Source organism: Rhinatrema bivittatum, unplaced genomic scaffold, assembly GCF_901001135.1.
Source record: "Rhinatrema bivittatum unplaced genomic scaffold, aRhiBiv1.1, whole genome shotgun sequence".
Classification (NCBI taxonomy): Eukaryota; Metazoa; Chordata; class Amphibia; order Gymnophiona; family Rhinatrematidae; genus Rhinatrema; species Rhinatrema bivittatum.
In genome coordinates, this window is record NW_021820699.1 from 247,131 (window position 1) to 263,923 (window position 16,793).

The 16,793-nt window shown below is 51.9% G+C and overlaps 1 long non-coding RNA gene across 1 annotated transcript; it reads left to right on the plus strand.

Moving 5' to 3' along the window:
* The first annotated feature begins 5,475 nt into the window (after window positions 1-5,475).
* LOC115081968 lies at window positions 5,476-16,555 on the plus strand. Its single transcript, XR_003854048.1, has 5 exons — window positions 5,476-6,864; window positions 7,614-7,668; window positions 7,769-7,824; window positions 16,206-16,317; window positions 16,439-16,555. It is a non-coding gene; the product is annotated as an uncharacterized LOC115081968 (long non-coding RNA).
* The last annotated feature ends 238 nt before the right edge of the window (window positions 16,556-16,793 follow it).

A 16,793-nucleotide genomic window follows, 5' to 3' on the forward strand; every position in this document is an offset into this window, starting at 1 on the left:
ATCCTGGGCCATCTTCCCATACATGACAAGTTCGGGTTACAAAGGGGGGTGGAGCCAATAGGGCCCATCCGTCTCAAACCCGTGAAGAAACCATCGGACTGTTTGGGAAATTAGGGCCCCCTGAGAACTCAAATTGCTAATTTTTCTTGTTTCTGTTTCTTTCAGCTCCACAGTTGCGTTGTGATGGTGTGATACTTTTCATAGAGAATGATAAGTATCAAAGGGGGGAATGAAGGGGTCTGAACGCTTCAACCTGACAAAGGACTTCATGTACCAGAATTCCCTGCTTCATGACGGGTTTACTTACAGTCTGCAATACAGCTGTAATTAGGACATTGAGAAACTCCCTGTCAGCACATTGCACATTTCCATTTTTTTGGCTTCGCTGTTCTTATTCTCTGATAAGCTTTCACTGCTGTAACCTAGAATAGAACAATGGATGTATTATGTGATGGGCTGTATTACTGCAGACTCGCGAATTCCTTTCCAGAACTGCAAGTCCCAGCAGCCTCTCCTGCAGAACATGGGAGAAGTTTCACGAAAGTTCCAGGGTGTCTAGGGAGGGGGTCAGTAGCCCCTTCAGCCGGAATATGCTTGCTCAGCAATGCTTAGAACGCATGTGTAAAAGATAAGAACTGTAAAGTGCATAAGAGTCTGCTCCTGGAGGGGAGGGGCATGCAGTTGTACTGAGCCTTTGTCTTAGCTGCATCTTGCTGGCAATAAAAGTCTATCTTTACGGATCAGTTGTCTGGACCTCCTTACTGACTAAAAAGAGACGGTTACATCCTGGCTTTTTTTTTCTCTGCACTCACCCCCCCTTCCCTTTTGTTGTTTTCTTCTCTCTCCCTAGGAGGTGCTGCTCTCTGTCCTCCGGGAGGTCCTCCCCTACCTGCCCCACTGCCCCCAGGAGGTAAGGAGGGGAGCGGGTTAGGGGACCTCTCTCCCCCTCCTCTCTTACATCCCCCTTCTTTTGTTTTTCTTCTCTGTGCTCCCCCTTGTTTGTCATTTTGTGTCCCTCCCTCACCCTTTGCCGGTCCTGTGTGTGTTGCTTTTTGCCCTTCCCCCGCCCAGGACCTTCCTAATGACTCATTAACTCCGGCTGTCTCTGCTCCCCTTCCCCTCCCCCTTCCCTGCCTTCCTTTCTCTTCCCTGCACTCCCCGTGGTTTGTTTATAATTTTCTGTCCCCCCTCCCTTAGCCCTGTGATTGTTGGGTTTTTGCCCTCCCCGGTCCCCCGCTGCCTTCCTAAGGGCTCATTAGCCCCGGCTGTCCCTGCTCCCCTCCCCCTCGCAGACTCTTCCCTTCCTTTCTCTTCCCTGCACTCCCCGTGGTTTGTTTATCATTCTCTGTCCCCCTCCCCCTCCCCCAGCCCTGTGATTGTTGGGTTTTTGCCCTTCCCCCGTCCCCTGCTGCCTTGCTAAGGGCTCATTAGCCCCGGCTGTCGCTGTCCCCCTCCCCCTCTCTCTCTCCCCCCTTCCTTTGTTCTTTCACTTTCCTTTGCCTTTCTTGGTTTTTCCCCCTTCCTCGGAGTTTGTTCTGCCCGAGGTTTTCATTTCTTCCTCCTCCTTCTCGGTTCCTTGGGAAACCCCCAGGACTGCGGTGTAAAGTCCTTGGGACCTCTGCTCTCATTTACGTCCCTGGGACAGACTACCCCCCCCCCCCCCCCCGGGACTGCGCATTTAAAGTCCTTGGGGGGAGCTTGCACCCCCCTCCCCTCCTTGTTCTAGCCCGGGACCTTTGACCTCTACCCAGAGCTGCCCCTGTCCGGGCCTGTTTTCTCTGCCCCCCCCCCCCCCCCCCGGGACTGCAGGTTTCCTCCCTGAGCTGAGCTCTTTCTTTGTCCCTCCCCCAGGGATAGTCTGGTTCTTACACCCTCCCCCTCTGTATTTCTTGGGTTCTTTCTTCTCTTGCTCCCCTTTTTGTTTCTCGGCAATGGCGCCGCCGTGGTGAGGGACCCTGCCCCCGCCCCCTCTCTTTTCAAAGGGGAGGTGGCGCGCGTGCCCCTGATTTTATCACCTTCCAGGCCGCCCCACCCCCGCCCAACCCCTTTTCAGGGATCTCGGCCCCACCCACTCGTTCCTCCGTGGCGAAGGCCACCGTCGCGAAACTCCCCGGGGAAGAGGGCGAGGAAGTCCAAGCGCCTCGCCCCCTCCCTTCTTCCGGTGGCCCCGTCTTCTCCCTTTCCCCTTTAACTTCCCCCCCCCTATAGGGGCTCTCATCGGGGAGAGTGGGGTCATCTTGGCCTTCCCTCCCTGGGCGCAGGACGATCCCTCCTCGCTGCGGAGCTCTCCCTCCTCTGCCGCAGAGGGAGGAGAGCACCACCTCGCGTGGGACCAGAGCTGCAGCCGCGCACGCCGCGTCCGCCTCCCCTCCTGTGGCACCCCCCCCCCCCCCCCCCCGTCCTACGGCTGTTTCCACCGGCGGCTCCTCCGCCACGGCCATCGTCATGACAACCTCTGGGGGCCCCGCGACGCCTCCACCCGCCACCCCCCCCCCCCCCCCCCCCCCCCCCCCCGTCCCGCGGCAGCACAGGTTGTGCCACCGCCGCCGCTCGGGGAGCGAGGGGCCCGTCCCGTCGTTGGACCCCTGTTCCTCGGGGGCGGGGGCTCCTGCGGCCTCACACCCTGCGGCACGGCCTGCGCTGCCACCTGCTGGCCACCCCCCCCCCCCCCCCTCTGTTTTTCAGCCGCCCTGGCCAAGCTGCTCAGGCCCACGGAGGTCGTGGGGGCAGTGGGGAGGATGCACGGGAAGGCCCGTGCTATTCGTCGGGTCCCTCGCCTCGGTGCGCGAGGCCGTGGTGGAGGGCCCGGTCGTAGAGGGGGTGTTGCACGCGGTGGAGCCCATCATGGGGCAAAGGGGGCGGGTCGTCTTCTCGAACGTCCCGCCCCCCCCCCACATCCCGGTCGCCCTCCTCGAGCTCCGTTTCGGTGGCCCGGGGGAGCTTCCCCTCTCCGATTACAGCGATTCCCGCAGGCCCCCCGGGAGCGGGAGCTGTGGCAGGTGTCCTCCTCCCGCCGGCAGGCGCGGATACGTTTCCCCCCAAGGGCATCCACCCGGGGTGGGACCACGGCGCCCGCGTCTGCCCCACCCCCGCACCAGCGAGGCTCCACCGCTGCCACCACCTCCGCACCCCCCTCAGCCGCCGCCGCTGCTGCTCTCCCCGTCTGGGGTGCTCCGTGACCTGACGGGCCCGACCCCCCCCCCCAGGCCCTTCTCCCCTCCTGCATAACCGCGCTCTCGGTTTGGTGGGGCCGGAGAAAGACACCGGCCTGCGACGGCTTCCTGGTGGGTGCCCGGGTGACCAGGGTCGGGGACCTGCTAGAGGCCCCGGCCCCGCGTCGTCGAGCACCTCCTGCGGAAGGAGCCCCGATGCTCTCCGGCTTCTAGCACGAGCTGTGAGCGAGGGGGGAGGGGGGGGGCCCGTGGCAGCCCGGGGACCCTGCCCGACCGCGCCCCCCCCCCCCGGCGCTGATCATAGGGCCCAGGTTTGCCGACGAGTCCGGGGCCCCCTCGCGGAGCTGACGTTCCTCCTTGCGCCCACAGTCTTAGCCGACTGCGGGAACTGCCCGAAGTGGACGTCCGGACCGTGTCCCGGAGGGTCCTGGCCCGGCTGCTCATGCAGCGCCTCGCCCTCACTCCGAGGTCGGGAGGTGTTGGGGCCGAGGGGCGGGGAACGGGAGTGGCCCCCGCTGGGGATCGTTCTATGCTGGGATGATCCCCCGGCTACGAGGGTGACCGCTCCTGGAGGTTGGCGCAGGGGGGCCGTGACCTCCGGCCGGTTCAGTGCGTGGGTTTTCCGGGAGGACCCCTCCTGTCCCGTTCGGCTGCGGGCAGGAGGAGGATGTTTTCCACCTGGGGCGTCGGTGCCCAGGCTTTACCCCCTTCCTATCCTTTCTGAAGGGTTTGTTTTGGTTGAATTTCTCCCCGCACCTCCTCATTTACGGGCGGGCGCCCCGGAGGAGACCCCTGCGCCGGAGGGACGACCTGGTCAGTTATCTCCTGTCCGCCGCCAGATCCTCAGTCTGGCGGTCGCGACAGGAGGTGTTGGCTCGAGTGCGAGGTCCTCTTCCGCGCGACGGTGCGCGCCCGGCTCCAGGCAGAGCACTTCTGCGCGCCGTCCACCGGACGGAGGAGTTTATCCGCCGGGGGGGCACTGGACGGAGTGCTCTGCTCCCCTCCCTCCCCTTTTTGAGTGAATCCCTTTGATTTGAGTTTTGTGTTGTGGTTCTCTTATTTTTTGTGCCCGTTTTGGGTGTCCCTCCCCTCACCCCTCGCTAAGGAACACAGCGACGGGGGTGAGGGGGTCCCCTTCCCTTGGTCTGCGGCCCCCCTTCCCTGCCCCCTATCCCCGAGGTTGTCTGCTCCCCCCCCCCCCTCCTTTCCCTGCAGGTGGGATGGACCCTGCTGTGCGTTCGGCGTGTGAGCTGGCTCGGAGCACGCGCCCTCCCTCCCCTCACCCCTCGCTAAGGAACACAGCGACGGGGGTGAGGGGGTCCCCTTCCCTTCCCTTGGTCTGCGGCCCCCCTTCCCTGCCCCCTACCCCGAGGTTGTCTGCTCCCCCCCTGCTCCTTTCCCTGCAGGTGGGATGGCCCCTGCTGTGCGGTCGGCGTGTGAGCTGGCTCGGAGCACGCGCCTTCCCTCCCCGTCACCGAGGGCCGGGTCGCTGGGGGAGAGCGAGGGGAGCAGGCACTTGGTACTGTGGCCTGTGCGATGCTGCAATGTGGCTCACAGGAGGTTAGAGGGGGGTCTTGTTGGGCCACCACTGCCATCTCGTGGCCTTTTCCGTAAGACTTCCCTTCCCTCCCCTTATGCTTTTTCTGCTCTTAGTCTCTGGCTCCCTCTCTAGGGGGCGCTGGAGGGATGGGTTTTTCCCTTATTGTTTATCTTTTCTCCCATTTCTTTAAGGGGCGGGGTGGCCTTTGGCCACTCCCACCTCCCTCCCCAGTCTTAAATAGGCCCCCCCTCCCTTCCCACCCCCATACACACACACAAGGGCTGCAGCACTCCCCCTCCCCTCCCTCTTTTCTCTTTCCAGGTGCTGCTCCCTCTCCCTGCCCCTCTGCTGCAAAAGCAGAGGCTGCAGGCCCTGCAGGTGAGCGAGCTGACAAAGCCCAGGAGGTAAAGGTGGAACAAGGGAGCTTCCCTCCTTCTCCCCCATCCACTAATTTTGATACTTCCTCCCCCCACCCTGTGTTTTCTAATTCCCTGTGTTTTCTAATTCCCTGTGTTTTCTAATTTCCTGTGTTCTTCCTGCCCAGTTTGCCTTGGGCTGATTTCCTGGAGTTAAAGTTTTTGCTTTCCCTTTATTTTTTTTCCTCTGCTTTGTGTCTTTGATTTGCTTCTGTCCCCCCCCCCCCCCCCCCAGTCTAACTTTCAGTCTGTAATCCCCTTGCTCCCACCCTCCTGCAGTACATTTACTGGATGGGTCGTCGTCAATACATGGCCAAAACATTGGCCATGTATTGACTTTACCTGGTGCGTTCCGCGAGGCTCCTTTCATAGCCACCAGCAGAGGGCGCAGTATCGGAGATTGCTTGCTACATTCTTCTCCCCTCTGTGAGGGAGCTCACAGTCAGTGTGGCCTGCATTGACTTTACCTGGCGCGTTCGGTGAGGCTCCTTTCATAGCCACCAGCAGGGGGCGCAGTATCGGAGATTGCTTGCTACATTCTTCTCCCCTCTGTGAGGGAGCTCACAGTCAGTGTGGCCTGCATTGACTTTACCTGGCGCGTACGGTGAGGCTCCTTTCATAGCCACCAGCAGGGGGCGCAGTATCGGAGATTGCTTGCTACATTCTTCTCCCCTCTGTGAGGGAGCTCACAGTCAGTGTGGCCTGCATTGACTTTACCTGGCGCGTTCGGTGAGGCTCCTTTCATAGCCACCAGCAGGGGGCGCAGTATCGGAGATTGCTTGCTACATTCTTCTCCCCTTTGTGAGGGAGCTCACAGTCAGTGTGGCCTGCATTGACTTTACCTGGCGCGTTCGGTGAGGCTCCTTTCATAGCCACCAGCAGGGGGCGCAGTATCGGAGATTGCTTGCTACATTCTTCTCCCCTCTGTGAGGGAGCTCACAGTCAGTGTGGCCTGCATTGACTTTACCTGGCGTGTTCGGTGAGGCTCCTTTCATAGCCACCAGCAGGGGGCGCAGTATCGGAGATTGCTTGCTACATTCTTCTCCCCTCTGTGAGGGAGCTCACAGTCAGTGTGGCCGCTGCTCTGTTTGTGAGGACACGATTTGAAGGGACGACTTGGGACACATCCAGTCACAGGACGTATGGTTCATAGGAAAAAGAACACTTAATTGTTTAACGTCTGCAGTGATTTGTGTGATATCTTGTCCATGTCCGAGAAGTGGACGTGGGCCTCCAGAGTAGAACGGTGAAGTTGAGAATCGTGGAACATGGATCCCGGTTAAACACCTCTCATCCTTCTGCTCCCATCGTGGCACATTTGAGCAGTTGAGATGGGACGGTGATAGAAAATATGAGAACGGCATCGGGTGATTTGACAGCGAGGTTGAACGTTCCTGAGCAATTTTGGATACACAAGTTAAGAACAGAACAACCTGCTGGGTTAAATGAGCGAGTTGATTGGATGTCCCTAGCATGAGGGATTCTGATTGGTTCTTCCTGGAAACTTGGCTGCGTTTAAAACTCAGTGATGCAGAACTGGGCGTGAGATCGCCATTAGGGTGCTGGCGAGTGAGCACCCACATGATTCCCGAGTGAATCTTACTCCAGCATCTAAGGGAAACGTCTTGGCAATGATAGGACAACCCTTGAAAAGGAACTGCATTCGAAACTTGTACAAGTCGAGTGAACAAACGAATGAACTGATTTTAAAGAGAGGCCACGATCCAACAGCTAAGTAAGTATCAGCGGTGGCGATCGTTTGTAACAAAGGAAGCTGTGTTTGGCTCTCTATAAGCACTAAAAAATGTTTATTTAAAGGACACTAATAAATGTTTACATTTCTAAGCACTTGGCACACAATATAAAAAAAATAGGAGGAGGGTTGGTGTGTTGGTTAAAATTAAGAGCGGCATAGCCTGGATGGTTATTGCTTTCATTATATGAAACCACCACCTTCACCCTTCAAAACTGGTTGTGGTGAAATGTAATTAATATTGCAACGCTGGGGTTCTGACATTTTTCAAATGGATGCATTCATAATTGAAGCCACACTTTATGATGGTTTAGGAGTTTGGTTTGTTATCTTGACATTAAGCATCCCATTACATAGCCGTAAGGAGCCTATTAGAATAAATGTAACTAAGCGTGTTTGTTTGTTTATTTATTTAAAACTTTTATATACCGACGTTCAAATGGATATCACATCGGTTTACATAATAACAGGGGTAACAATTAACATCAGTAGGAGGAAAATAATAGTTACATCTAACAAGGGAAATTCAAAAGGAACGGGATGTCGAAGAAGAGAAGCAGAGTTTAGTGAGGAATAGAGTTAACTTTAAAAGAGAAGGAAAGAAAGGTTTAGTATGTTTAGTATGTAAAAGCAAAAAAGTTCCTCTTAAGACTGGGACTCCTCAATAAATATTGTCACTTCTCAATAAATAGTGGTATAACTCATAATTTAATATTTTGTTTACTTTTTAGGTTACACACTTCACTATTCAAGGATCACCCACTGTGACACGTATGATTTCACATTGTATGTAGTAAATTCAATATTTTTTCAGGTCATTTTGCAATATATGTAAAAATATTCTCAAATTTTAACTGATTTAACTTTGAATGTATTATCTCGATAGGTTTCCAATTCTGAACAAGAACACCAATAGGCACTCAATATATATTACGTATACAGGTAAAAAGTATTCATTTAAAAATACACATTCTAATTTAGATATTTTTTTACAAATAATTGTAAACAGTTTTGTTCAAATTCATTTGTTATAACGATATATAAAAAGTTTTAAATATTGGTTACATGTGCCAAACTCTCCACCAAGTATGTATTTTCTAATCTTTACATAGATTATGTGCTGCTGATGTCTGTATCTGAATTATTTTTTTTTTTGCTTTATTTATTATTTTTGTGGGTGTTATTATGTTATAACATATGTTTGTTATATCTTATGTTATCTCAATGGATTGTTCACATTTTGTAGCCCCTGAAGCAGCTCCCTGTAAGGGAGCGAAACCTGGCCAGACTTGAGCAATTACTGAGAAACTTATCTGCATTACAATGAAGCATTTTAAGGACTCTTGGATCTATCCTCTTTGTTACCTTCAGAGTTGATCGCCTTTCCTTGTTCTTCTCACAATGCCCAATAGCCCCTGAAACTTCAGTGTTTAAGTCCAAAATTTGAGTCGGATGCCTCCAGAAGTAGTTGACCCCACATGAAGGGGTCTGAATCTGATTTTTAAATGATTTATTGGCTCTAGAACAAGCGATCGAACCATGTTACAACCTCACTAAAGCAGAATTTTTGGTGTTGTGTTGCGTTCCCTGTCCTCGGTGCTAAGCTAGTGATCAAGCCGGCAGACAAAGGGGAGCCACTGTGGTACCAAACAGAGTCCAGTATTTGGAGGAGGTACACTTGCAATTGGTTGGTTGAATTATTAAATATGAGATGGTGATCCCCACCCCTATGCTACAAGAACTGTGTTTTGATCGACCAAACTAGTTGTAAAAGTGGTTTCCCTGTATGTACCCGGATCAGTCCAGACGTGGGTTGAGCCTCCTTTCCAGCAGGTGGAGACAGACCAAAACTGTGAGGGTGTCCTGTATCAGGACAGAGCCTACCCTGCAGCCCTTCAGTATTTGTCTGTCTCCAGCAGATGGATCGGCTCACCCTGCGGTCTCCTGATCTAGGCTAGTCAGCCTTCTTTTTTTTTCTTCTTGGATCAAGCAAGTACTTATTCCTTAGGGACTTTTGGTCAGATTTTTTTCTTAAAAAAAAGTTGAGTCTGTGCAGGAGATGGTCCTGTCTCCTGGCTCTTGCCGGACTCAGGGGGGCTTCGCCCCTTGTGCTGAGCACAGCCTGAGTCTGTGACTGCTTCCAGGTGTGGGGACCGAGGCTGCTGGTCCAGTCGTTCATCCCCCCCACCCCCCGGCTGCCTAGGGAGCTTAGTGCTCCATTGTTGTGCTCGGTTTGACTTTTAAAAAAATAATAAAATAAGACTTAATTTCTTTTTACCTGGGATTCGAACCGGCAGCCAGACAGGAGCGCGTGCAGGCTTCACTCCCCTGCCTCTGCTCCTGCCAGCAGGGCTGCCAGTCATTTCTGTTTTTAACTTTTTTTTTTTTCTTCAGAGCGCGGCTCCTCTTTGCGGATGCCGCGGCCAGCAGCCTGCCTAGCGTGAGGGGAGCCCTTGTGCATAGAGCGCGAGGGGCTCTGCTCGGCCTGCCTGCCGGGTGAGGAAGGCCCCTCCTCGGCAGGGCAGGCAAATTTAGCCCAGGGACAGAACCCCCAGTGCATGGCCAGGCCGTTCCCGGGTCGACATAGTCTGTGAATGGTGGCCATTTTGGGATTATCTGTAGCTCCTGATTTAGAGCTGCCTGGGGCTGGGGAGCCAGAATTTTGCGATTCTGCGCCCCACGCTGTTACCTGTTTGCCCTGCTGCAGAACCTCCGGGGTCTGTGCGGGTGGTTCCGGGGGTGGCCCGGATCCCGATCCCACTTCAGATTTAGCAAGTGCCCTCCCACACCGGGAGGGGGACGATCCTAGGGTTGTCCGCATGTTTCAGCGGGAGGAGTTGGAGCCCCTCATCCCCTTTGTCCTCCAGGAATTGGGGCTGGAGGGGCCCCCTGCAGATACCCTTACGGCCTCCTTGCCCAAGAATATGTACCCGGTCCTGGCGGGACTCAGAGCTCCGGCAAGCGCTTTTCCCTTTCATCCCATGCACAAGTTGCTGCTCTTGCGTGAATGGGAGGCTCCCGAAGCGGGACTCCGGGTGGGGCGGGCTATGGATAAGCTCTACCCCCTCCCGGAGGAATGCTTAGACATGAGGAAGATCCCCACCGTGGACTCCTCGGTCTCTGCGGTCACCAAGCACACCACTATCCCTGTGGTGGGATCGGCTCTGAAGGACAGACAGGACCGTAAGCTCGAGGCCCATCTGAAACGTATATTTGAATTCCTGGCTCTGGGGGTCCGAGCGACTATCTGCAGCAGTCTCATGCAGCGGGCAGGTCTCAGGTGGGTTCAACAATTACTCAGCACCCAGGACCCTCCCGTCTGCAGAGGCTGAGCAGGCTGAACGTCTGGAAGCAGTCATCGTTTATGGGGCTGATGTGCTTTACGACCTACTCCGCGTCCAGGCGAAGGCGATGGTCTTGGCGGTATCCGCTAAATGGCTCTCTGGCTGTGCAATTGGTTGGCCGACCTATCCTCCAAGGCACGGCTAGGCACGTTGCCTTTCAAAGGTAAGTTGCTTTTTGGGGAGGACCTTGAGAAGCTTATTGACTCCTTGGGGGGGAAAATAAGGTTCATAAGCTTCCGGAGGACAGTCCGAAACAATTTCACTCCTTTCCACCCTCCTGTCCTCTCTTCCAGGGACAGAGTCGGTATACACCCCATGGACAAGGTGACTCCTCCAGGGGCTTTTCTTCTCTGTCTCTGTCTTGGTCGCAGCCCTTTCGTGGGCGTTGCTCCTTTCGCGAGGGCCAGTCTCAGCGCCCCACCCCAAAGCCTGCCACACAACGAAGTTCAGTCGACCCATTCCTCAGTCCCTTTTCTGGGCGGTCACCTCTCCCTGTTCTTCGAGGAATGGGTCAAAATTACGTTGGAGCAGTGGGTCCTCAACATTGTCCGAGACTGTTACGCTTTCGAATTTGTTCGTGAACTACTGGATCTCTTCGTATTCTCCCCATGCGGTTGTCTCAAGCAGGAAGTGGTAGAGCAAACCCTTGCCAGAGCTTGGCACAGGCCAGTATTCTATTTACTTCATGGTTCCCAAGAAGGACGGGCTTTTCGGCCAATCTTAGACCTCAACAGGGTCAACCGGGCCCTTAAGATCCCACATTTTCACATGGAAGCCTTGCGAGCGGTCATCGCGGCAGTTCACCCTGGAGAGTTCCTCACCTCGTTCGATTTGACAGAGGCGTACTTCCATATTCCGATTCACCGCAATTACCAGAAGTATCTTTGCTTCCACATCCTCAAATAGGGATTTCCAGTTTCGGATGCTGCCTTTCGGCCTCGCGACCGCACCATGCACCTTCACCAAGGTCATGGTGGTGGTGGCGGCGACCCTTCACCAGGAAGGAGTCTGTCCACCCCTATCTGGACGACTGGCTTGTAAGGGCCAAGTTGGAGGCTCTTTGCAGACAGGCGGTGGATCTGGTATTAACTCTCCTTTCGTCTCTCGGTTGGATAGTGAAATTTTCCAAGAGCAAGCTTCAGCCCTCCCAGGTGTTAGAGTTCCTGGGAGCCCACTTCAACACTCGAGTAGGCAAGGTATTCTTGCCTCGTGTGCGGGCCGTCAAGTTGATGGACCAGGTTCGGAATCTGCTCTCACTACCTCTTCCAAAGGCCTGGGACTACCTGCAGGTCTTAGGTTCCATGGCTTCCACCATCGACCTAGTTCCCTGGGCTTTTGCTCTCATGCGACTGTTACAGAAAGCTTTGCTATCCCATTGGCAGCCGGTATCAGAACAGTTTCACATAGTCCTCCCTCTTTTGGGCTCTACCATCGCCGCCTTGCAGTGGTGGCTTTCGCTTCCTCATCTTCTCCGGGGAATGCCCCTCCAGTCTCCACAGTGGATGATAGTAACAACGGACACTAGTCTCTCTGGCTGGGGTGCGGTCTGCCTGTCCCAGTTCACTCAGGGGATCTGAGCGCCGGTTCAGACTCGCTGGCACATTAATCGGAGGCCCGGGCAGTGCATCTGGCTCTGCAGGAGTTTCTGCCCCTGATACGCGGCAAAGTGGTGAGGGTTCTTTCTGACAACTCCACCACCGTGGCTTACATCCCCCGTCAGGGGGGCACTCGCTGTCGCCTGGTGGCCTTAGAAGCCAGCCATCTCTTCGTCTGGGAGGAACGGCATCTGAATTGCCTGGCGGCCTCAAACATCGCGGGCAAGGAGAACGTTCAGGCCGATTTTCTTAGTCGTCAATCGCTCTATCCGGGAGAGTGGGAACTCTCGTAAGAAGCCATGGATCTGATTGTCAACAGGTGGGGTCCCCTTACCTGGACCTCATGGCGACCTTGCGCAATGCCAAGGCCAATCGGTTCTTCAGCCGCTGGACGGAGCATGGCTCGGAGGGCATGGATGTTCTGGCTCTCCCTTGGCCCACGGACGTCCTTCTGTATGTGTTCCCGCTGCCACCCCCCCCCCCCCCCTTGGCCTCTGGTGGGAAAAGTTCTCAGGAGAATAGAACTACACTGAGGGCCTGTGGTTCTGGTAGCTCCCGAATGGCCTCGCAGACCATGGTTTGCGGATCTCGTCAACTTGGCGACGGACGGACCCCTCCGGCTAGGCCATCTTCCTTGTCTACTTCGGCAGGGGCCTGTATTTTTCGACCAGGCTGATCGTTTTTGTCTAGCGGCCTGGCTTTTGAACGGCGACACCTGAGGTGTAAAGGCTACAAGGAGGAGGTTATCTCCACTTTTCTGCGAGCCTGGAAGCAGTAGACTTCTCTAGCTTACATGCGTGTTTGGAAGGTCTTTGAGACTGTTTGTTTGTTTGTGAAGAATCGGGTGTCTCAGCATGCTCCGCCCCGCTCTCGTTGGTTCTTTCTTTTCTACAGAAGGGTCTCAAAGGGCCTTTCCTTCAGTTCCCTGCGCATGCAAGTTTCCGCGCTCGGCTCTTTCCTTGGATGGGTCGAGGGTCATCCCCTAGCTGACCACCCATACGTGGTTCGGTTCCTGAAGGGAGTCAAACACCTCCGCCCGCTCGCATTACTTTCCCGACATGGAGTCTTAATCTGGTCCTCCGGGTCCTCTGTGCTGCCCCGTTCGAACCTCTCCGTCGGGCTACGGTAAAGGACCTCACGCTCAAGACAGTTTTTTTTTTTCTTGTTTCTATCTCCTCCGCTCGGCTGGTTTCAGAGATCCAAGGATTGTCCTGTCGGGAACCTTTTTTGCGTTTCTCCGAATCAAGTGTTTCCCTCAAGACTGTGCCTTCCTTCTTGCCGAAGGTTGTCTCCACCTTCCATGTCAATCAGTCGGTGGAGTTTCCAGCGTTCTCCCCAGAGGAGATTGCAGGTACCGCTGGAGGCGAACTTCGTAAACTGGATGTCAAGCGAATTCTACTCCGGTATCTCCAGGTCACCAATGACTTTTGGGTCTGACCACCTTTTTGTCCTCTGGAGTGGTCCCAATCGGGGCAAACCAGCTTTTAAGACCACTATTGCACGGTGGTTGGAGGCCATTTCCTCGGCCTATCTTTGCCATGGTTGGGCAGTTCCGGAGGGCCTAAAGGCTCATTCGCTGCGTTCTCAAGCTACTTCCTGGGCGGAGAGCCAATCGGTCTCTCCGCAAGAGATTTGCAGGGCAGTCACATGGATGTCCCTTCATACTTTTGCTCGACACTACCTTCTGGATGTGCAAGCACCGGTTTTTGGTTCTTTTGGGCGGGAAGTGCTTCAAGCGGGACTGTCTCTGTCCCACCCGGGATAGGGAAGCTCTGGTACATCCCATCGTCTGGACTGATCTGGGTACGTACAGGGAAAGGAAAATTAGTTCTTACCTGTTAATTTTCGTTCCTGTAGTACCACGGATCAGTCCAGAAGCCCTTCCCTGTTTGTCTTTCTTTTCTGTCCTCTCAAAGCTTGTTGTTGCAGATTCGCAGACCTTGATACTTCATTCTTTGCAAGAACACTGAGCGATTACACCGGAAGCCTTGGTTGTTTTTGATTACCAAGTATATGCAGGAGCTGTAAGTCATACCGTGTTTCTTACATTGTTCTACAGTTGCTCCATTGAGCTTTATGGTTACTTGCTTGATCCTATTCTGGTTTTGTTGTTTTCTGCTTTGACAATGGTTATACTGAAGGGTTACAGGATAGGCTCTGTCCTGATGTAGGACACCCTTTCAGTTTTGGTCTGTCTCCACCTGCTGGACAGGAGGCTCAACCCACGGTCTGGACTGATCCGTGGTACTACAGGAACGAAAATTAACAGGTAAGAACTAATTTTCCGCTATAAACCCTTTTAAATAAATACGTATTGCACGGGACGTTGATAGAGGTTGTGCTATAGGGTTTCTTACTCAGAAGGAAGCCAATATTTTAGTGGCTGAATATCCAAGAATTCCAACAATATATATGGTCCCTAAAATTCATAACAGTATGGATAAGCCACCTGGAGCACCGGTAGTTGCACCTATTGGATTTTTATTGGAACCATTGTCAATTTATGTGGATCATTTTTTTGAAGTCTATGAACCCATTCGTAGTTATCTTAGGGATACAAAGCAAGCACATGCTTAGGATATTGGAATCTATTATGGGAGTACAAAGCATGTATCTGGTAACATTGGATATCGGATCACTCTACACTAGAATTCCACAATATGAGGCATTGCAAGTGATTCATGATACCCTTGAGGACCGCATAGCATTCCAATGAAATTTTATAAGTACAATGATAGAAATAGCATTACATGAAAATGTTTAGTTTGGGACTTTTTTTTTTTTTTTTTTAGAAACAAGTACATGGCACAGACATGATCCCTGATCTGGCCAACCTCCTATAATGACCAGATTTGAAGAGCATGTTATAAATACAGCGCCAGTATTTGAACACCTACATCTATGGGCTCGGTACATAGATGACATTTTTTTTTTTCTTATGGCGATCAGGTGAAGCTATTTTGTGGAACTTTGTCGAATGGCTAAACTCCCAAGATAGAAATTTGAGTTTCATGATGACCTACTTGGACATTACCATCACATAGGAAGGAACAGCGCATAACATGAGTATTTTTAGAAAACTGAGTGATAGGAATACCTTGCTTCACTTTAGTAGCTTTCATCCTTAAGCTGAGAAGCAATTTACTGCTGGGTCAATTTTTGAGACTCCATATAACTTGCTTAAAGAATGAGTTTTAAATCTGGCCAGATTTTTATTCTGAAGGCTGCTGACCAAGGTTATCTGATTAACATCCTTAAATGAGCTAAGCATGCAGAAAGAGAAAATGGTTGTTAGTGGATAATCCCACTACCCATTAAGATGACCATTTAGTATTCGAAGTCTGCAGCAATCGACTCTTTGATTTTCAAGTATTGGCCAATTTTACAGATATATTCCATTTTTTCAGGAGACACCATTAATAGCTTATACACGAGGAAAGAGTATATGTGATTACATCATGAATGCCAGTACTGGAACCTGGAAAGGAGGACACTTAGGGGAAACTTTAGATGTGTGGCTGCCGTTCCATGTGCCAACAGGCAATCACAGGTACAGATTGACAGTGAGGATACATGAAGATATGAGGCTAAAGACTATTCAAACTGGCAAACATCCAGCAATGTATATAGGAGGACGTAAAGTGGAGGGTAATTCAGTGGTTTCACAAAAGCCTGCATGCGAAGCGAATGTAGTGACACTTTTAAACCATAGGGAGATTTATTGGATTTTTCATCTCAACTCTGCATACTCCAGAGAGCTTAATATTGAGATACATTGTCATTCTCTCATTTGACTGGTGATCGGTTCATTTATTATAATGGAGTATTAAGCAATACTGACACTTCATTGATATATGGTTCATTAAAAAAGGAAATCAGGGAGGGTTAGGCCGGTATTTCCTGTTACGTGCCGGGAATGTAACAGGAAATGTCTGAGGAGTGTTTTTCTCAGGTAACTTTACATTTATCTATAATTTGCTGATCAATAATATAGTCTTGTCTGTAGATGTCATTTGGTGATCGTAGCCTGAAGAAAGACGAACAAGTCCAAAACAGTGTCCCTGCGTCGGGTCATAGTCGGGCATTTTGGAAATGTCAGAAGGTTTTTGGGACAGGATTATGTTTATCTGCATTCAATGAAGTTCATAATTTGAATACACTTAAGACATTCTTGATTTTTATTTTACTTGCAACAAATTTTTTTTTTATTGAAATTAGCATTAACACCTAAGATTAAATCTAAGGCAGAGAACAAAATGATGTGAAGCAGCTGCCTAAGGCGTCGGACAGAAGAGGCCCCCTTAGTCTCACATTGGTTAGAAGCTCTGCTTGCTATTCATGATTTACGGTTTTGTTTTTGTTTGTGTTTTTTATTATTGTTAAGCTTCTCCCACATACCAGAGGAGGGGATATGGCAACCATTCTGTTGGAAAGGGACTAGTGATGGATTTTCCTATTGAACTCTTCATGGCCGGCCATTTATTGGCATATTTGAGGTATTGTAGAGTTTGCATGCTATCTCACACTTGTTTGCCCTTTTCCAATATTAGTAAAATTTGTATATTTCACAATGTTTGGTATTACCATTATTCTTCATGTCACATTGTATCATTCCAGTCCACCAATTGGTTCCCTCAATCCTACCCCTCATTGGGGTTTTGGCACATTTCTGAAATGCATGGCTGTCTACAGACTTGTTCAAGACCCTGCATACATCACAGATGAGCGTTCTGACAGAAGCAGGTATGTGGTTCCTGGAGAGTACAGAGCTTTACATTTAAAATCAAAAGAATTCTTATACGTTTGTGTTTTATTTTCTATGGTGCAGAACTCCGCTGCCAGGATGCGGACCAACACCAGCAAAGGAGATCATATTACCCCCCCATACTTCCGAATCTTCATTGGCTCCCCATTTAAATTCAGAATTCTCCACAAAGTCCTCAGGATGATTCATAAATCTTTGCACAATCAA